The 22,500-nt window shown below is 45.2% G+C and overlaps 1 pseudogene; it reads left to right on the forward strand.

Moving 5' to 3' along the window:
* The first annotated feature begins 11,465 nt into the window (after positions 1 to 11,465).
* LOC139419282 (E3 ubiquitin-protein ligase TRIM11-like) lies at positions 11,466 to 21,762 on the forward strand (annotated as a pseudogene).
* The last annotated feature ends 738 nt before the right edge of the window (positions 21,763 to 22,500 follow it).

A 22,500-nucleotide genomic window follows, 5' to 3' on the forward strand; every position in this document is an offset into this window, starting at 1 on the left:
TAATTTAGAATGCAGAAAACACTGTATTTACGATAGCCAGGGTTCATGAAGAATTTACACATTTCAGATGAGACTGAATTAAGGTGACGATTATTATTGACTGCTATTGATATAAAATATTACTAGGTCTTTAAGAGTTTATTCGGAAGATAACATCTCTATAAATAATATTTTGTGGTCCCGGACTCTCTAGTTAATTACATTTACATGATTAGCTCAATCAGGAAATATTAATTACGGACTAATTATTTTATAGAATAGCATGTCCTACTACTTAATCCAGCATAGCCAAAGACACGACACTGTGCAAGGGGTGTGTAGACTTTCACTATCGACTGTATATTTCCACAATGGCTCCCATTGTGTATGTTTTTATAGCAGTAATAATAGCAGTTATAAGATAAAACTTATCCAACAGCTGAAAGTTCAAAGTTCAGTATAACACAGTCTATTTGTTCAAGGGTTCCTACACATTGGTTGTATGACCTACTGGTTTTAGCTTTGAGACAGAAGGTGGAATTGAATGAAATGACCAGGGTCACATTTAGGGATGTGTAACATAGTGAAAATCACACCCTGTGTTTAATGGCGCAATTGATTAAACTTCTTCTAATACCTGCAATTATGATATCGTCATCACAGTGATGTTCTGATCTTTACGACAGGAGTGTGGCTGAGTTTGATACTGGCAGCTCTCACAGTCCTCATGGCAGCTCAAAGTCCTGGTGAGCATATCAACTGTTTGCTAGTTGCAAAAGCTCCTATTTCTTCCATACACATATTGTTTAGTAACACTTATCCTCTTCATGCACATGTATGCCTTATGAACTATACATAATGAATTACAATGCACCACACAGGTAGTAACTGCTCATCAACATCTATAACAATAGTCATAGAGGATTCAGATCAGGCTTTATAAAGCCTTGTGAAGCAATGTGTTATAATGCCCTAATGAATTGATTTGCACTTCCTCTTACAAGCAATACTTCTCCCTCCTACCCCAGCCATCTTCACCTTGTGGCTCCCTCATGTTCCGGTCTTGACGCAGTGGAACTCCTCTATCTCTATCCTCTCTGTAATGCTGAGAGATTGGAGGTGCACTGGTACTGGTCCGGTGACTTCAACTGACCTGCCTTACTGTAAACTCAGCAAAAAAATAAATGTCCTCACACTATCATCTGCGTTTATTTTCAGCAAACTTAACGTGTAAATATTTGTATGAATAGGGGGGTGGGGTCAAAAGTAACAGTCAGTATCTGGTGTGGCCACCAGCTGTACTAAGTACTGCAGTTTCTCCTTCTCATGGACTGCACCAGATTTTCCAGTTCTTGCTGTGAAATGTTACCCCACTCTTCCACCAAGGCACCTGCAAGTTCCCATTTCTGGGGGGAATGGCCCTAGCCCTCACCCTCTGATCCAACAGGTCCCAGACATGCTCAATGGGATTGAGATCCGGGCTCCTCGCTAGCCATGGCAGAACACTGACATTCCTGCCTTGCAGGAAATCATGCACAGAATGAGCAGTATGGCTGGTGACATTGTCATGCTGGAGGGTCATGTCAGGATGAGCCTGCAGGAAGGGTACCACATGAGGGAGGAGGATGTCTTTCCTGTAACGCACAGCGTTGAGATCGCCTGCAATGACTATAAGCTCAGTCCGATGATGCTGTGACACACCACCCCAGAACATTACGGACCCTCCACCTCCAAATTAATACCGCTCCAGAGTACAGGCCTCGGTGTAACGCTCATTCCTTCAACGATAAACGCGAATTCAACCTTCACCGCTGGTGAGACAAATCCGTGACTCGTTAGTGAAGAGCACTTTTTGTCAGTCCTGTCTGGTAAAGCGACGGTGGATTTGTGCCCATAGACGACATTGTTACCGGTGATGTCTGCTGAGGACTTGCCTTCCAACAGGCCTACAAGCCCTCAGTCCAGCCTCTCTCAGCCTATTGCAGACAGTCGGAGCACTATTTCTCATGGTCTGAGAGTCTTTTGGCAAACTTCAAGCAGGCTGTTAAGTGCCTTTTACTGAGGTGTGGCTTCTGTCTGGCCACTCTACCATAAAGGCCTGATTGGTGGAGTGCTGCAGAGATGGTTGTCCTTCTGGAAGGTTCTCCTATCTCTACAGAGGAACTCTGGAGCTCTGTCAGCGGGACCATCGGGATCTCGGTCACCTCCCTCAACAAAGCCTTATCCCCCGATTGCTCAGTTTTGCTGACCGGCCAGCTCCAGGAAGAGTCTTGGTGGTTCCAAACTTCTTCCATTTAAGAATGATGGAGGCCACTGTGTTCTTTGGGACCCTTCCCCAGATCTGTGCCTTGAAACAATCCTGTCTAGGAGCTCTATGGACAATTCCTTCTACCTCATGGCTTGCTTTTTGCTCGGACATGCACTGTCAACTGTGGAACCTCATATAGACAGTTCAAATCATGTCCAATCAATTGAATTTATGACAGGTGGAGTTCAATCAAGTTGTAGAAACATCTCAAGGATGATCAATGGAAACATGATGCACCTGAGCTCAATTTCGAGTCTCATAGCAAAGGGTCTGAAAACTTACGGAAGTAAGTTCGTTTTTTATTTTTAATACATTTGCCAAAATTTCAGAAAACCTGTTTTTGCTTTATCATTATGGGGTATTGTGTGAAGAATTAGGGGAAAAAATAATTTAATACATTTTTAGGATAAGTCTGTAACGTAACTAAATGTGAAAAAAGGGAAGGGATCTGAATACTTTCCGAATGTGCTGTATATCATTAATTTATATGTAAAAAGTTGATGTAGCAGCTAAGAATTACTCAATTAGTAATTTATCATGCATTGAACATAGAGAGATCAATATGGTTGATTTATTATTAATACATAATATGTCAATCACATGTTTTACTCATGCAGAATGTGGTATGCAAACTGCCAAGGATACAACTACACAGAAGAAATGTGTCCCTAAGGGTACATTTATATTGACATACCTTTTCATTATTTAATGTTTTTTTAAAATCTAGGTTCTTAGATCTTATTCACCCCACAAGCACAGTCATTCAGGGTTATTAGCATTTACTGAAGAACACCCATAAGAAGAACAGGTGATACAACCCAAAATCTATTGTCTGTTGACAAGATTAGTGGTTAAATGTTTCTCTTATTTGATTTGTTCATTTGCTGCACGGGCTGAAGTGAAGCGATTCAAAGGTAGGACACATTAACAAAGAACTAACATAGTATCATTACACGGCTGTACCTTCAAGTTACGTCCGTATCAGCAAACCATGTGAGTGAATGAATTCACCAAAACTTGTTCCCTCTTTTTTTGTGGACATCACTCTAGACCCAACGTCTGCTCACCCTAACCTAGACGTGTGTGAAGGTAGAAAGGTTTATTGTAGGGACACAAATGTAACTGATGTTCCCACAGCTCTTAATGTCTTTAGTGAGGACAGATTCAGCTCCGGACAGTTAAACTGGGAAGTGAAGGTGAGGGAAGATTCCATTTTTAGCAAAGAGAAACAGTCATGGTATGTTATTGTAGCCACAGACATAGCCACTCTGACAAGGGCTCTTAACCCCTATTAATGGTTTCTGGGTTTTTACATATGAAATAGGAAAAGGTTATTATGTCCCTGATGACCCTCAAATACCAGAATTGGGAAATGAAAGCTCTTTATATATTTCTAAGCCAACAAGAATCTGGAAAAGCATTTCTTACAACACTTGAAGTGTTCTTAGATTGTGACAGACAGATGCTTTCCTTTTATGATGCTGAATCAAAGGTACATCTTTACAGTTTGTTTAACGTTGTGTCATCTAACACATTCTTCGCTGTATTCAGCCCTGGGTTACGTGACACCTGTCCCTTAACAGTTAAATGACTCTGGATGACAAAGGTGGAAATACATATTAAATCAAATACCATTGTAACACTATGAGACACTAACTGAAATTAAACTGCGTCGACACATACTTTAAATGTATATTTATTACTTTTAGCAAGATCATTGATATAAATCTGTAATAAATGTTTTGAATATCAACACTGTTGATTTCTGTATTGAGTATTGACATAACCTGATATTTAATTAATATATTAGTAATTTGAAAAACTCCTGTGCAACACCTCCACTCAGTGGTCTTTTCAGTGCATTGAACAGACTGGACCAGGATGCCACGAATGAAACAGACTGACACACCCTTACAATTGTGATAGAAAAATGATGTATTCACCTTATTTGTTGATATATAACAATTATTTACTTAACAAACAGTAAGATATCTGTCTAATGCTGTGTTTTATGGTCTCCACTCTAGTACCCTGTCGCTCTTCTGGGTGTTGAGGACATGGGTTTTACTTGAGATAGCTTGAAGCTGACAATTGATTGATGTTGGTGATAAAAACCTAAGAGAGGGAGTTTACAGGAGAGGGAGACAGCAGGGGTTCAAACTGTAGAACCCAGTTCCTACATTTGAATATAAAAATAGATTTTATCAAACAAAACTATGCTACATTTTATCTCAGCGTCCCTCAGGATGACAAATCAGAGCAAGATTACTGAATGTTAGTACATTATTTACCTTCAGAGGTGAATGTATCAAACCAGTTGCAGTGAAAAGTGTTTTGTTGTTGTGCACTCTCTTCAAACAATAGCATGGTATTTGTATCACTGTAATAGCTATTGTAAATTTGACACGAGTTAGATTAACAAGAATTTAAGCTTTTTGCCCATATAATGGGCATATATATGTCCTGGAAAGTTGGCTGTAACTTACATCATTCTAATCACATTAGTGCACGTTAGCAACAACCATCCCGGTTTAGGGACACCAATCCCGTAGAGGTTAATAGAAAATCCTAGTCAATGCACTCGGCCTACAAGAAAATCTCTTTCATAGTTTTTTTTGTTTCGGTGTGTTACATTGAAAGTGAAAACTAGAAAGTTGAGTGAAGCTCAATCTTGTGCTTCTCTGCGCGTGCTGATATTTGTTCTTCGCACAGCATAGAGGGAACATTGGTCGTAATTCCATACACAATACCCAATATTGACAAACTAAAATCAGGTAAAAAACGGAAATATCACATTTACAAAAGTATTCAGTGTTCAGACCCTTTACTCAGTACTTTGTTGAAGCACCTTTGGCAGCGATTACAGCCTTGAGTCTTCTTGGGTATGACGCTACAAGCTTTGCATGCCTGCATTTGGGAAGTTTCTCCCATTCTTCTCTGCAGATCCTGGCAAGCTCTGTCAGATTGTATTAGGATCGTCACTGCACAGCTATTTTTAGGTCTCTCCAGAGATATTCAATCGGTTTCAAGTCTGAGCTCTGGCTGTGCCACTCAAGGACATTCAGAGACGTGTCCCGAAGCCACTCCTGCATTGTCTGTGTGCTTAGGGTTGTTGTCCTGTTGGAAGGTGAACCTTCGCTCCAGTCTGAGGTCCTGAGCACCCTGCTGCCACCACCATGCTTTTCCTCCCGACGTGACTCTTGACATTTAGAGTTCAATCTTGGTTTCATCAGACCAGAGAATGTTGTTTCTCATGGTCTGAGAGTCGTTTACGTGCCTTTTGGCAAACTCCAAGTGGGCTGTCATGTGCCTTTAATTGAGGAGTGGCTTCTGGTAAGAAGGCGCCGGCGCAGAAGGCAAACATTTTACGTGCCCCCAATCGATTGTGTTTTTTTGTTCGTTTATCTGCATTGTTTGTTATTATTTTTTTACTCATTTTGTACATAATGTTTCCGCTACACTCTCTTATGACCGAAAATAACTTCTAGACATCAGGACTGTGATTACTCAGTACGGACTAGCATAATCCTTTTTCTTCTTTCACGACTCTGATGATGTCACGACTTCCGCCGTCACCGCCGTCACCGTCCTACTAGCCGCTACCGATCCCTTTTTCGTTTGTCTGTTGGTTTTGTCTTATTAGTTTCACCTGTGCGTATTTTAGTTTAATTAGCGTCCTTATATATAGTAGGTTGTCCCGCCCTTGTTTTGTGCGGGATTGTTTTTGTTACTCTGTTGTCTGGTGGTTTTTTCATGTATGTATTCTCCAGACTATTTTGGTCCTGTGTTTTGGGCTGGTTGATTGTATGCGCCCTGTGTGTTGGTGTGACCGTTTTGTGCGCCGGAGAATAAATTGACACTCTACTGAACCCTGCTCTCTGCGCCTGATTCCACCCACCACTCCTAGTATCTCGTGACAGATGAGCCCGATGTGGAGGATATAGGGCTCCCTCTGGAACAGGCCCTGACCCCCCCCTGATTTGCGTGAAGAGGAGGCGGAGAAAGAGAGGCTGGAGAGCGGGATGCCTTCTGAGAAGTACGAGGCGATTGAATATTTCCCTCAATTCTGCTAGCAAACATGCAATATTTGGACAATAAAATTGACGAGTTATGGGGAAGATTAAACTACCAATGGGACATTAAAAACGGTAACATCTTATGATTCACGGAGTTGTGGCTGAACGACGACAATATCAACATACAGCTGGCTGGTTTCACGATGTACCGGCAGCATAGAACAGCAGCGTCTGGTAAGACAAGGGGCGGCAGACTATATATTTTTGTAAATAACAGCTGGTGCACTATATCTAAGGAAGTCTCAAGCTATTGCTCGCCTGAGGTAGAGTATCTCATGATAAGCTGTAGACCACACTACCTACCAAGAGAGTTCTCATCTGTATTCTTCGTAGCTGTTTACATACCACCTCAGCCAGAGGTTGGCACTAAGATAGCATTGAATGAGCTGTATTCTGCCATAAGCAAACAAGAAAACGGTCACCCAGAGGCGGCGCTCCTAGTAGACGGGGACATTAATGCAGGGAAACTTAAATCAGTTTTACCAAATTTGTATCAGCATGTTAAATGTGCAACCAGATGGAAAATAACTCTGTAACACCTATATTCCACACACAGAGATGCATACAAAGCTCTCCATCATGCTCCGTTTGGCAAATCTGACCATAATTCCATCCTCCTGCTTACAAGCAAAAATTAAAGCAGGAAGCACCAGTGAAAAGATCAATAAAAAAAGTGGTCAGATGAAGCAGATGCCCAGGGGGGGGGGGGGGGGGGGTCAATGCAAATAGTCTGGGTAGCCATTTGACTAGATGTTCAGTAGTCTTATGGCTTGGGGGTAGAAGCTGTTTAGAAGCCTCTTGGACCTAGACCAAGGTCATCTGCTGTCATCACGTTAATAACTCTACCTGCATGTACATACTACCTCAACTAACCGGTGCCCCCACACATTGACTCTTACCGGCAACCCCCTATTTTTTGTGTTATTTTTTTACTGCTGCTCTTTAATTACTTGTTACATTTATCTCTTAATCTTATTCATACATTTTTTGAAACTGCACTGTTGGTTAGGGGTTCATAAGTAATCATTTCACTATGGTATTTTGAGCATTTGACTAATACATTTTGATTTGTCTGGCCACTCTACCAGAAAGGCTTAATTGGTTGAGTGCTGAGTCAGGTGAGTCAGGTGCAGGAGAGCAGAGAGTTGTGAACAGGTGCACACTTTATTTAGGCAGAGGCAATAAAACAGACAGACGCCACTGCGTCAAAACCTCCAGTCAAAGGTAAAAAGTGCAAGGCGTGAAATAGTCAAAAAAAATAAGCAGATGTTTAACAATTTTAACATCCTTCATGAAATACCACGGAAATACAGGGGGAAACCCAGCCTGGCGCATAACACGACAAAAATAATTTCACACAAAGACATGGGGGGGAACAGAGGAAATACATGCAGTGTGATTAGGGAATGTAAACCAGGTGTGCAGGGAAAAAGACAAAACAAATGGAACAATGAAAAAAGGGATTGGCGATGGCTAAAAACTGCCGAACGACGCCCAACAAGGAGAGGAGACGACTTCGGCGGAAGTCGTGACACCACTGTGTTCTTGTGGACCTTCAATGTTGCGGTTGTTTTGGTACCCTTCCTCAGACCTCAACACAATCCTGTCTCGGAGCTCTATGTACTATTCCTTTGACCTCTTCGTTTGTTTTTTACTCACATGCACTGTGAACTGTGGGACCTTGCATTGTACAAGCATTACATGGATTTGCTCCTACCTATTTCTCTTCGATTTGGTCCTGCCATACATACCTACATGTACACTACGATCACAAGATGCAGGCCTCCTTATTGTCCCTAAAATCTCTAAGCAATCAGCTGGAGGCAGGGCTTTCTCCTAGAAAGCTCATTTTTTATGGAATGATCTTTCTATCCATGTGAGAGACTCAGATTCGGCCTCGACCTTTGAGTATACCGAAGACTCATCTCTTCAGTAGGTCCTATGATTGAGTGTAGTCTGGCCCAAGGGTGCGAAGGTGAATGGCAAGGCACCGGAGCACCCCCTCGGGCTCTTGCGGTGGAGGAGATCTTCACGGGTTATACTCAGCCTTGTCTCAGGGTAGTAAGTTGGTGGTCTGTTGATATCCCTCTAGTTGTGTGGGGACTGTCCTTTGGCAAAGTGGGTGGAGTTATACCCTGCCTGGTTGGCCCTGTACGGGGGTATCGTAGGACATGGCCACAGTGTCCCCTGAACCCCCCTTAGCTCAGCAATAGTGCAATAGTCTATTGCAATAGTCTATATGCCGGGGGGCTAGGGTCAGTCTGTTATTTCTGGTGTAATTCTCCTGTCTTATATGATGTCCTGTATGAATTTAAGTATGCTCCCTCTAATTCTCTCTCTCTCCCTCTCTCCCTCTTGGAGGACCTGAGCCTTAGGACAATGCCTCAGGACTTCCTGGCCTGATGACTCCTGGCTGTCCAGAGTCCACCTGGTCGTGTTGCTGCTCTATTTCAACTGTTCTGCCTGCGGCTATGGAACCCTGACGTGCTACCTTGTCCCTCGACCTGCTGTTTTCGACTTTCTCTCTACCACACCTTTTGTCTCAACCTCTGAATGCTCAGCTATGAAAGCCAACTGACATTTACTCCTGACCTGTTGCATCCTCTACAACCACTGTTGACCCTGCTGGTCAACTATGAGCGTTTTAATGTGTTGAAGAACAATCTGGCCTTATTGGCCATGTACTCTTATAATCTCCACCCAGCACAGCCAGAAGACGACTGGCCACTCAGAGCCTGGTTCCTCTCTAGGTTTCTGCCTTTCTAGGGAGTTTTTACTAGCCACTGTGCTTCTGCATCTGCATTGCTTGCTGTTTGGGGTTTTAGGCTTTGTTTCTGTAAGCACTTTGTGACACCTGCTGATGTAAAAAGGGATGTATAAATACATTTGATTTAGTTAAGCGTTGAGTTAGATAACATAACACCTCAATTGTTAATTCAAACAATTTAATGTAACGTAGACGCTGGGAGTCTTGAAGCAGGTGGTAAGTTTAATATAACATGTACCAATGCAACGTAGGAGTAGAGTCTAGACAACAGAAACAATACTGCCTGGGGAAAACACCCAAGGGAGTACCAGATAAAGGAGAGGTAATGAGTGAGGTAATGGACTCCAGGTGTGCCTAATGATGAATTTGTAAATGAAAGAGGAATTTAATAGTACAAATTAAAAGGAGTTTCCCATCTCCCCATTAAGAGTATTTCTGGAGCAGCACAGAAATGCCCTTATCCAGATGGTGTGACAAAGGCATTTCCTAACAGGCCTGATTACATTCTTTGTTGTTACTTGTAAGGTTAGAACCAACTTGCAGTACCTACAGCAGGCAGAGACGTGAGAAACCTTTTTTTGTCAGCCAGCTCAGGGACTTTTCTATTATAATTTTGGGCTTTAATACACCGTGGTCATACGTTTTGCCACAGCATTCCAATTACCTACAGAAGGTTTTGATGTCACGACAGCTGGAAAAGTGAAGGAGAGGGACCATGCACTCAGGTACATACAAACTTCACTCTATGATTAACAACTCTGCCCTCTTTAAAGAATGGGATTCTCACTTTCCTTTTTTCTCTCCTCACCTTGTGTCTGTCTTTTTTTCTTTTTTTTTTACAAATGCATATTTTTCTGGATTGTCTCCTTATTACCGCTGGGGTTTTGATCAAGTCATAGAGCTGGTAATTTGATGTATGATTTATTCATAAAACAAACGTTGTACTGTTTGTTATACACTGTATGGATGGTATCAAATAAGCAGGGTCAGTCAAGGCAATGGGTCTCCACAATGGGTCCCCTTCATGCTTAGTAGAAACTGTAGGCAGCTAACTTGTAAATCAGTTATCCTTGGTGGTGAAAGTGAACGCACAGATGATGTCATGCAAGTTGACAGGCTGTAGAGGCAAAACCTACGTGTCTATTCTATCATTTACGAAGTGGAACTCAAAGTATCATTCAAATACATTGTGATATTTGGATTGTCTTGAATCTACAGGATTACCAGAAAATCCCAGGCGTTTTGGTTTTGCAATAACAGGAAATCAAGGGAGAGGAACCCATTACACTGTATGAGTTGCAGCCTTCCTATATAAAATATATAGTAATATGATGGTTCTCTAGAATTGAGAGTTCACGTATCTGTAACGCTTCTCGTTGGTGGAAGGAGAGGAGGACCAAAATGCAGCGTGGTAAAGTGTTCGTCATGTTTTAATTGAACAAACTGAACACTACACAAAATAATAACGAAGAGAAAATGAAACAATTCTACCAGGCGAACAGACACTAAACAGTAAATTAAACACCCACAACCAAAATGGGGAAAACAGGCTACCTAAGTATGATTCTCAATCCGAGACAATGAACGACACCTGCCTCTGATTGAGAACCATACTTAGGTAGCCTGTTTTCCCACTCTTGTTTGTGGGTGGTTATTTTCTGTTTAGTGTATGTCACCTTGCAGAACTGTTTCGTTTCTTCCATTTCACTTTGTTATTTTATTTTTGTGCGTTCAGTCAATAAATTATGACGGACACTTACCATGCTGCATATTGGTCCGGTCCTTCTTACTCCTCCTCAGAAGAGGAGGACGAGAACCGTTACAGTATCATGAAAGAATGGTGTCCTACTCCCCTCTTTCCTTGTTTCAATCTTGTCATTATGATTGTTTTGATTGTTTCCCAGTTCCAGGTTAGTTTCTGATCAAAGATCATGTGCGTAGAGATGGTGTTTAAATTAGTAGTTTGTTAACCAATTTAACAAAATAAGGATTACGTTTGTACAGCATTTTAGGTTTTGTTCAAGACTTTTAGTCCGTTTCAATCTCTACTGTGATCAGTGAAAGTCACATGATCGTTGCAACATTGTCCGGTAGTCATTTCATTGCCTTTTATGTGGGTTGAAGTTGGCATGTGAATGGCAATAAATACATAACACTGTCAGACACACTGTCCCTTTGTCTGAAATTCCAAAGTGCATAATGTAAATGCCCTGTTTTTTTTAGAGATATTTTCCCAACACACATGAAACTGTGTTCACATGATCGTTTGATTGATTTGTACATGTAGCTGGGTAATGTAACAGTGTTGTCCTGTCTTTTCAACACAGTGGTATTTATGACGGTGCTGATACTGTCAGTTGTCACTGATCCTATCCCACCTCAAAACCCTGGTAAGAATGTTTACAAAGCATTTTTGAGTAATAACTACTCTTTCTTGTCCAATGTAACAACACTGAGTACATAAACAGGGCAAAGAATATGATCATTCTTCACTGTACATTCTTCTTTCTGTTACCCATTACTCCAGAGGTCTTCACTTTGGTGGTCCCTCATGGTCCGATCTTGACCCGGATAAACGACCTCCCTCTCCCTACCTTGTGAACTCTCACCTCTCTTCGGTGCAGAGCCGTTGGAGGTGCGCTGGTACCGGCCTGGTAACTTCAACCGACCTGCCTTGTTATACAAGGGCCACAGCATCCAGGCATCTATGGACCCCTGTTACAGGAGCAGGGTGTCTCTAACTGGGGGGCTGGAGAGAGGGAACGTGTCCCTGACACTGGATAGGGTCACACTGGAAGACAGGGGGGAGTATGTGTGCCGTGTCAGCAGCAAACAGTGGTATGAAAAGGCCAGTGTGTCCCTCACACTGATTGGTAAGGAGCAGAGGACTATGTTTCTGCAATCAATGAACCTGTAAACAAACATAACACGTGATGTAAACTTATTTAGGGAGAGATACTGTGCTTTTGGTGGGGATCTAGTTCAGAATCAAACTACTATTGCTCCAGCTGTATTCTCCCTCAGACTCCGATTGTACAGGAGAGCCAATCTGAGAGCCAATCTCCCTGTCTGAGGAGGAGAGAGAGAGCAGAATCCTGCCACAGATATGCCAGCCTGGTGAATGAGTGTCCTACAAACAGCATTCACACATTCAGATCCCACTTACTTCCCATCCCAGAAATGATCTGCTGTAAGAGGACTATGAATATACTGAAGATGTGTCTATCTTTCCGCCTTATGAGCGCTTGTGCATTTGATTTTCCTGTGTGCAGAAGCCTGGAGAGAAGCATTTATTGCATATTTGGTCCTGTCTCTGCTCCTCCTCTCTGCTCTCGCATCTGTGTTCATCATGCTGGGCAAACAAAGAAGTATATACTGTAAATTGTTACTAGCAATATTTATCAAGCATATTCAACGGTCATTATGTTTATTTTAGAGTCTCTGGCATGGCTGTCATCACAAAAAAAGGCAGCCCAGGTAATGTACATTGTTATGTGATCTGCGTGACATTCAATAAATAGAAATATGATGTGTATCTAATGAGGTATCAGATATGTTGTGTCATCAAATAGGATGTGTGGGTTTTCTCTGCATTTCAGCAGAAGTTGAGCTTGAGCAGAGTCCAGGTGACGTTGTCATTCTTAATCCATTGCATTTGGTTGATATAACAGATACCGTTCATGTGACTAAGTCAAATGTTTGTGCAAATACACACACATCGCAAGTAAATATCACCGTTTTATACTGCCTTCCACCTTCTCCATTCAACAGATACAAGGCACCTAATTTGAAGGTAATCAATGAATGGCCATGATTAGGATGTATAACATTCCTATGTTTGATAACCACGCTTCATATCCAAAAGTCTGCCTTGAGTCACTAATATTCTTATACGTTTCAGTAGAATTACCTAAGTGTGTTCATGGTATTTGTGCTTGTAGAGGCAGGACACGTCGATGAGAAACAACCTGTTGAAAAAGTGAATAGTCGAAAGTTAAGTAAAGTTTACTTGAATCTAATGTTCCTAACAATGTGAATCTAAATTGTATCATCTCAGTGTTTTCCATTGACTTCGTATTTGCTTTTATGCAGACTGTGTAACGATTCTCTTCTTGTGAAGTAGAGGCGGACCAAAGCGCAGCGTGGTGGTTGTTCATTGTATTTATTTACGACACTATACATGAACAAACTAACGAAAAAACAAGAAACGTGAGAACTCAAAACCTAATACAGCCTATCTGGTGAACACTACACAAAGACAGGAACAATCACCCACAAACACACAGTGAAACCCAGGCTACCTAAGTATGATTCTCAATCAGAGACAACTAATGACACCTGCCTCTGATTGAGAACCATACTAGGCCAAAACATAGAACTGCCCCAAAACATAGAAAAACAAACAGACTGCCCACCCAACTCACGCCCTGACCATACTAAATAAATACAAAAACAAAGGAAATAGAGGTCAGAACGTGACAGTACCCCCCCCCCAAAGGTGCGGACTCCGGCCGCAAAACCTTGACCTATAGGGGAGGGTCTGGGTGGGCGTCTGTCCGCGGTGGCGGCTCTGGCGCGGGACGCGGACCCCACTTCGCCATTGTCTCAGTCCGCCTTATTGTCCGCCTCCGTGGCTTACTCACCATGCCCACCCCTCTCAATGACCCCACTGGACAGAGGGGCTGCTTGGGACAGAGGGGCAGCTTCTCGGGACAGAGGGACAGCTGCTCGGGACAGAGGGGCGGCAGCAGCTCGGGACAGAGGGGCGGCAGCTGCTCGGGACCGAGGGGCGGCAGCAGCTCGGGACAGAAGGGCGGCAGCAGCTCGGGACAGAGGGGCAGCTGCTCGGGACAGAGGGGCAGCTGCTCCGGGCGGAGGGGCTCTAGCGGCCCCTGGCTGACTGGCGGCTCTGGCGGCCCCTGGCTGACTGGCGGCACTGGCGGCCCCTGGCTGACGGGCGGCACTGGCGGCCCCTGGCTGACTGGCGGCACTGGCGGCCCCTGGCTGACTGGCGGCCCCTGGCTGACTGGCGGCACTGGCGGCCCCTGGCTGACGGGCGGCACTGGCGGCCCCTGGCTGACGGGCGGCACTGGCGGCCCCTGGCAGACGGGCGGCACTGGCGGCGCCGGGCAGACGGGCGGCACTGGCGGCGCCGGGCAGACGGGCGGCACTGGCCGGGCAGACGGGCAGCACTGGCGGCGCCGGGCAGACGGGCGGCACTGGCGGCGCTGGGCAGACGGGCGGCACTGGCGGCGCTGGGCAGACGGGCGGCGCTGGCTGCGCTGGGCAGACGGGCGGCGCTGGCGGCGTTGGGCAGACGGGCGGCACTGGCGGCGCTGGGCAGACGGGCGGCGCTGGCGCTGGGCAGACGGGAAGCTCAGATGGCGCTGGGCAGATGGGAAGCTCCGATGGCGCCGGACAGGCGGGAGGCTCCGGCAGAGGCGCCGGACAGGCGGGAGGCCCCGGCAGAGGCGCCGGACAGACGGGAGACCCCGGCAGAGGCGCCGGACAGGCGGGAGACTCCGGCAGCGCTGGAGAGGAGGAAGGCTCTGGACGGATGGGCCGGAGAGACAGCCTGGTACGGGAAGCTGCCACCGGAGGGCTGGGGTGTGGAGGTGGTGACGGATAGACCGGGCCGTGCAGGCGCACTGGAGCTCTTGAGCACCAAGCCTGCCCAACCTTACCCGGTTGAATGGTCCCGGTCGCCCTGCCAGTGCGGCGAGGTGGAATAGCCCGCACTGGGCTATGCAGGCGAACCGGGGACACCGTGCGCAAGGCTGGTGCCATGTAAGCCGGCCCAAGGAGACGCACTGGAGACCAGATGCGTAGAGCCGGCTTCATGGCACTTGGCTCGATGCCCACTCTAGCCCGGCCGATACGCGGAGCTGGAATGTACCGCACCGGGCTGTGCACCCGCACTGGGGACACCGTGCGCTCCACAGCATAACACGGTGCCTGCCCGGTCTCTCTAGCCTCCCGGTAACCACAGGAAGTTGGCTCAGGTCTCCTACCTGGCGTAGCCATACTCCCTGTTAGCCCCCCCCCAAGAAATTTTTGGGGCTGACTCCCGGGCTTCCATCCACGACGCCGCGCTGCCTCCTCATACCAGCGCCTCTCCGCTTTCGCCGCCTCCCGTTCTTCCTTGGGGCGGCGATATTCTCCTGGCTGAGCCCAAGGTCCTTTACCGTCTAATTCGTCCTCCCATGTCCATACCTCCTCGCGCTGCTCCTGCTGCTGCTTTTTCCGTTGCCCATTACCACACCGCTTGGTCCTGTTGTGGTGGGTGATTCTGTAACGATTCTCTTCTTGTGAAGTAGAGGCGGACCAAAGCGCAGCGTGGTGGTTGTTCATTGTATTTATTTACGACACTATACATGAACAAACTAACGAAAAAACAAGAAACGTGAGAACTCAAAACCTAATACAGCCTATCTGGTGAACACTACACAAAGACAGGAACAATCACCCACAAACACACAGTGAAACCCAGGCTACCTAAGTATGATTCTCAATCAGAGACAACTAATGACACCTGCCTCTGATTGAGAACCATACTAGGCCAAAACATAGAACTGCCCCAAAACATAGAAAAACAAACAGACTGCCCACCCAACTCACGCCCTGACCATACTAAATAAATACAAAAACAAAGGAAATAGAGGTCAGAACGTGACAGACTGGCTCCAGGTGAAAGGATTCAAAGGTAGGATTTTTTTTTACCAGATGTTTATTAGATGATCATTATTATTGTATTAGCCTAAATTGCGAGACTATCCCATGTGAACATTGTGTCTGAGTTCATGAAACCATATTCCCTCAGAGAACGTCACCATGGATGTCCAGACTCCTTCCCTTGCTTTTAGAGTAAGTGAAAAAGGGGGAAAAAAAGGCTCAGTACAGCACAGGGGAAGATAAAGATTACTCAAACAGGCATCCCCATGTGTTGGGTAAAGAGCGCTTTGACTCTGGACAGCACTACTGGGAAGTGAAGGTGGGGGGGGGGTCATTTTACAGAAACGATGTCATGGTATATCGGTGTGGCCAGAGAAAATGCTGAGAGAACATTCTGTCATTCCTTTAACTAAACTAACCCTCCAAAACAAGTAGCTGTGGCAGAATATCTTTCCATAGTAGGAGTGTTTCTAGACGGTGACAGACAGACTCTGGTCTTTTTATCATGTTGAGACACAGTCACATCTCTACACGTTTACTGATGTGGTATCAAATGACTTTCTCCCTGTGTTCAGCCCTGGAAAAAGTGATACACGTGTTATGTTGAATAAATACCAAGAGATGAAGGTTAAAACACGTCAAATGAGGCATGCTGTACACAATGTGTTTTAAATTAGGCCAACACTACAGTTACGGTATGTTTAACATGAGGCAGATGTAGAAAAACCATGACTAGGGTATCATTTTGACTGAAATGTTATTCAGGGATGCTCAGTTCAACACACACATACGATGCATTCGGAAAGTACTCAGACCACTTGGCTTTTTTCATATTTTGCTACGTTACAGCCTTATTCTAAAATTGATTAAATTGTTTCCCTCCCTCATCAATGTACAGACAATGCCCCATAATGACGAAGCAAAAACAGGTTTTTGGACATTTTAGCATCAAAACAATTTTTTAAAACAAAAATATCACTTTTACATTTAGTATTCAGACCCTTTACTCAGTACTTTGTTGAAGCACCTTTGGCAGCGATTAGAGTCTTCTTGGGTATGACGCTACAAGCTTGGGCTCCCAGTGCAAGAGGTTGCAACACATCCGGCTGGGATTGGGAGTCCCATAGGGCGGCGCACAATTGGCCCAGCATCGTCCGGGTTTTGCCGGGGTAGGCTGTCATTGTAAATAAGAATTTGTTCTTAATTAACTGATTTGCCTAGTTAAATAAAGGTTAAATAAATAGAAAAGCTTGCTACACCTCTGTGTGGGGAGTTTCTCTCATTCATCTCTGCAGATCCTCTCTGTCAGGTTGGATGGGGAGCGTCACTGCACAGCTATTTTCATGTCTCTCCAGAGATGTTCGATCATGTTCAAGTCCTGGCTTGGAAAGTATTCAGACCCCTTCACTTTTTCCAAATTGTATTACGTTACAGCCTTATTCTAAAACAGATTAAATGAACAACAAATCTCAGCAATCTACACAGAATAACCCAGAATGACAAAGCAAAAACAGGTTGATATTTTTGAAAATGTATGGAAAAAAACAACAGAAATACCTTATTTACATAAGTATTCAGACCATTTGCTATGAGACTCGAAATTGAGCTCAAGTGCATTCTGTTTCCATTGATCATCCATGAGATGTTTCTACAACTCGATTGGAGTCCACGTGTGGTAAATTCAATTGATCAGGCAGGATTTGGAAAGGCACATACCTGTCTATATAAGGTCCCACAGTTGACAGGGCATGTCAGAGAAAAAACCAAGCCATGAGGTCGAAGGAAATGTCCGAAGAGCCCCGAGACAGCATTGTGTCGAGGCACAGATCTGGGGAGGCGTAGCAAAAAATGTCTGCTGCATCGAAGGTCCCCAAGAACACAGTGGCCTCCATCATTCTTAAATGGAAGAAGTTTGGAACCACCAAGACTCTTCCTAGAGCTGAGCAATCGGTGGAGAAAGGCCTTGGTCAGGGAGGTGACCTAGAAACCGATGGTCACTCTGACAGGGCTCCAGCGTTCCTCTGTGGAGATGGGAGATCTTTCCAGAAGGACAAACATCTCTGGAGCACTCCACCAATCAGGCCTTTATTGTAGAGTGGCCAGAAGGAAGCCACTCCTCAATAAATAGCACATGACAGCCCACTTGGAGTTTGCCAAAAGGCACCTAAAGGACTCTCAGATCATGAGTAACAAGATTCTCTGGTCTGATGAAACCAAGATTGAACTCTTTGGCCTGAATGGCAAGCGTCATGTCTAGAGGAATCCTGGCACCATCCCTACAGTGAAGCATGGTGGTGTCAGCATCATGCTGTGGGTATGTTTTTCAGCGGCAGGGACTAGAAGACTAGTCAAGATTGAGGGAAAGATGAACGGATCACAGTATAGAGAGATCCATGATGAAAACCTGCTCCAGAGTGCTCAGGACCTCAGACCTTCCAACAGGACAGTGATCCTTAGCACGCAGCCGAGACAATGCAGGAGTGGCTTCGGGACAAGTCTCTGAATGTCCTTGAGTGGCCCAACGAGAGCCCGAACCCGATCGAACCTGACAGAGCTTGAGAGGATCTGCAGAGAAGAATGGAAGAAACTCCCCAAATACAGGTGTGCCAAGCTTGTAGAGTCATACCCAAGAAGACTAGATGCTGTAATCAGTTTTGAGTAAAGGGTCTGAATACTGTAATACAATGTAATATTTCAGGGTGTTTTTCATAAATTAGCAAAAATTTAACAAATAAAACGGAATTTTCTTTGTCATTCTGTCATCATTTTTTAGAATAAGGCTGAAACGTAACAAAATGTGGAAAAGGTAAAGGGGTCTAAATACTTTCCGAACGCACTGTACTACACCTTCTTTGATAAATATAGCACACCCAACACCCGCACCCTCTATTCTATCACTTGTCACAGAGATGAAACTAGGAATAATATAATCCAATTGAGGTTTAAACCATGTTGTATACTATCTAGTATACCATCACGTCCGGTAAAACATCTAACTCATGTATAATCATGTAATTCTTGTCCAATGGCTATCAAACTCATTGCATTCCATTTAAGTGATAATGCCCGAGAAGCTGGTGTTTGGAGAATACATTGACACGGGAGTTCGAAGTCGAGTGCTGGCGAACCGTGCCACTATATTCTCCAAACACCGATTTCGAGGGCATTATCACTTTTATACAACGGGTTACCAACATATTATTTTGATGAATTTTTTTCATAGTATTTCATCCTTCCACAATATATAGTCCCGACACAAATCTAGGGTTGATACCCAAGCCGGCTGGTCATTCGGTTGCTAGAGACATTGACCCAGTCGTTCGAATGACAGCAAAGTAGACACACTTTCATCTGTTTAAGCTGTTTTCTAGTGACATTTATTTGGATACATCCATAATAACCACCGTGTTTGTGAGAGTCAAACCATAGGACAAACCGTTCGGGCGCTACAGACAATTTTGTGAAAAGATAGATTTTCAGGATGCGTCATGGTCTGACAAACACCACTCTAGCTCTGTCACCTTTCGCTGCAGATGCAGAAGTGCGACATAGGCCGGATGCGGTGGACTGAGACATATCCAATGCTAAAAAACATATCTCTAGCTTAAACTGACAGATTTAAGGGGCTTTTTAAAATTATTATGCTAATTTGATTTTTGCGATAGCATGGACATCGACCAACGCTAAAGTGTCAAAGCATTACAGCTCTGAAGTTCACAAACAATGTTATTCAAATGAAATTGTATTGGCTAGATTTTTTTTATTAAAAAAAAAAAAAAAATTCTCCCCAATTTCATGGTATCCAATTGTTGTAGTAGCTACTATCTTGTCTCATTGCTACAACTCCCGTACGGGCTCGGGAGAGACGAAGGCTGAATGTCATGCTCCGATACACAACCCAACCAGCCGTACTGCTTCTTAACACAGCGCGCATCCAACCCGGAAGCCAGCCGCACCAATGTGTCGGAGGCTACACGTGCCCCCGGCAACCTTGGCTAGCGCGCACTGCGCCCGGCCCGCCACAGGAGTCGCTGGTGCGCGATGAGACAAGGAGATCCCTACCGACCAATCCCTCCCTAACCCGGACGACGCTAGGCCAATTGTGCGTCGCCCCACGGACCTCCCGGTCGCGGCCGGTTACGACAGAGCCTGGGCGCAAACCCAGGGACTCTGATGGCACAGCTGGCGCTGCAGTACAGCGCCCTTAACCACTGCGCCACCCGGGAGGCCGCTTGGCTAGATTTTTCAACTGTATGGCAGGGGTCTCCATGAGAGCTACTTTTTTTTTAAATGTTGCGAGCTACATACTTCTCTTCTCTCCCATGCAACGCTTACCCAGGTCCTTAGTGGACACGAGAAATTAGTGCACTGTATTTCCTTTCAATATAACTTGCATGTTGCATGTTCTAAGTCCACGTTAATGTTTACGATAAAATACAAGGTTTCCATGTCCTTACTGACCCTTCACCACCACTAACTGTAAGAGAAGAGCTATAAGATCATCAAGGACAACAACCACCCGAGCCACTGCCTGTTCATCCCGTTACCATCCAGAAGGCGAGGTCAGTACAGGTGCATCAAAGCTGGGACCGAGAGACTGAAAAACAGCTTCTATCTCAAGGCCATCAGACTGATAAACAGCCATCACTAGCACATTCGAGGCTGATGCCTATAGGCATAGCCTAGAAATCACTTTAAGGAATTAAGGAATGGAACAATAGTCACTTTCATAATGTTTACATATCTGGCATTACTCATCTAATATGTATATACTGTATTCTATACTATTCTACTGTATCTTAGTCTGTCCCGCTCTGACATCGCTCGCCCATATGTGTATGGTCTTAATTCATTCCCTCTTAGATTTGTGTGTATTGAGTGTATGTTGCGCACTTTGTTAGATATTACTTGTTAGATATTACTGCACTGTCGGAGCTAGAAGGACAAGCATTTTGCTACACCCGCAATAACATCTGCTAATCACGTGATTTTATTTATTTACAGTAGGAGTGTTTCTAGACTGGACCAGACGCACTCTGTCTATTTATAATTTTACTACACTTTTACTGATGTGAAAGCATCACTCTTTCTTCCTGTGTTCAGTTCTGGACAACGTGACTCAAGGAAAAAAAGAATATGTTGATTGAGTCCTAGGAGATGACGGTGAAAACCTGTCAAATGAGACATACTGTAATTACACATGTATTTTAAATTAGGCCAATACTACAGCTATGACTCTGTATGTATATATTTTTTAAAGGAGGTTTGACCCCTTTTCATGTTTGTGTATGGCTTTAGTCTGTACAGCGGGAAGGTAGAGATGGGCATGAGCTTTTGCAGAGTTGCCAAAAACCGGAAATTCTGTTTTTCAGGGGAAAAGAGAGAGCCTGTCACATGACTTCTGCTTTTGGACGTTAAAGGGGAATTTCACTCAAAAACTTTATTTTTTCCTTTGTCCACTGTTGATACAGTCCCAACATAGTTTGCATGTCAGCAGTCAAGTTGTCAAGATATTGGACTTTTAAGAAGAAGAGTGTCTCCAGCCACATGAACATGACGATGCAACATTTTGTATCAACAGTGGTGTAACGGTTTTCGTAGATGGAAGAAGGTGTGGATCAAAGCACAGCATGGTACGTGTTCATGATTTTATTAACTGAACACTGAAATACAAAACAACAACGTGAATAAACGAAAAAAACGAAATAGGTGCAGAAAACACTAAACAGAAAATTAAACACCCACAACCAAAATGGGGAAAACAGGCTACCTAAGTATGATTCTCAATCAGAGACAACGAACGACACCTGCCTCTGATTGAGAACCATACCAGGCCAAACACATAAATACTACATAGAAAAACTCCGGCCGCAAAACCTGAACCTATAGGGGAGGGTCTGGGTGGGCGTCTGTCCGCGGTGGCGGCTCTGGCGCGGGACGTGGACCCCACTCCACCTTAGTCTTTGGCTGCTTCTTTGCCCGCTTCAGTGGCGCCTTTAGAGCGGCAACCCTCGCCGCCGACCTCGGACTGGGGACCCTTGCAGCGGGCCCCGAATAGATGGGAGACTCCGGCAGCGCCGGAGTGAAGGGCGGCTCTGGCAGCTCCTGACTGACGGGCGGCTCTGGCAGCTCCTGACTGACGGGCGGCTCTGGCAGCCTCCTGACTGACGGGCGGCTCTGGCAGCCTCCTGACTGATGGGCGGCTCTGGCAACTCCTGACTGACGGGCGGCTCTGGCAGCTCAGGACAGACGGGCGGCTCTGGCAGCTCAGGACAGACGGGCGGCTCTGGCAGCTCAGGACAGACGGGCGGACCTGGAGGGAGGAGACAGAGAGACAGCCTGGTGCGTGGGGCTGCCACTGGACTCACCAGGCTGGGGAGACCTACAGGAGGCCTGGTGCTTGGAGGAGGCACCTGATGGACCGGGCTGTGGGGGAGCACTGGAGCCCTGGTGCACAGCCTTGGCACCACTCCTTCCGGCTGGATCACCATTTTAGCCCGTACCATCCAGAGTGCAGGCACAGGTTGAACCGGGCTGTGGGTGAGCACTGGAGATCTGGTGCATACCACTCGCACCTCTCCCTTAGGCTCAATTCCCACATTCGCAAGCACGGGCGGAACGCAGGCATAGGAAGCACTGCACCCTCCCAGCGCCTCGGAGACACAGCACGCAGAGCCGGCACAGGATACCCTGGGCTG

The sequence above is a fragment of the Oncorhynchus clarkii genome, chromosome 10 (genome assembly GCF_045791955.1).
Source record: "Oncorhynchus clarkii lewisi isolate Uvic-CL-2024 chromosome 10, UVic_Ocla_1.0, whole genome shotgun sequence".
Lineage (NCBI taxonomy): Eukaryota > Metazoa > Chordata > Actinopteri > Salmoniformes > Salmonidae > Oncorhynchus > Oncorhynchus clarkii.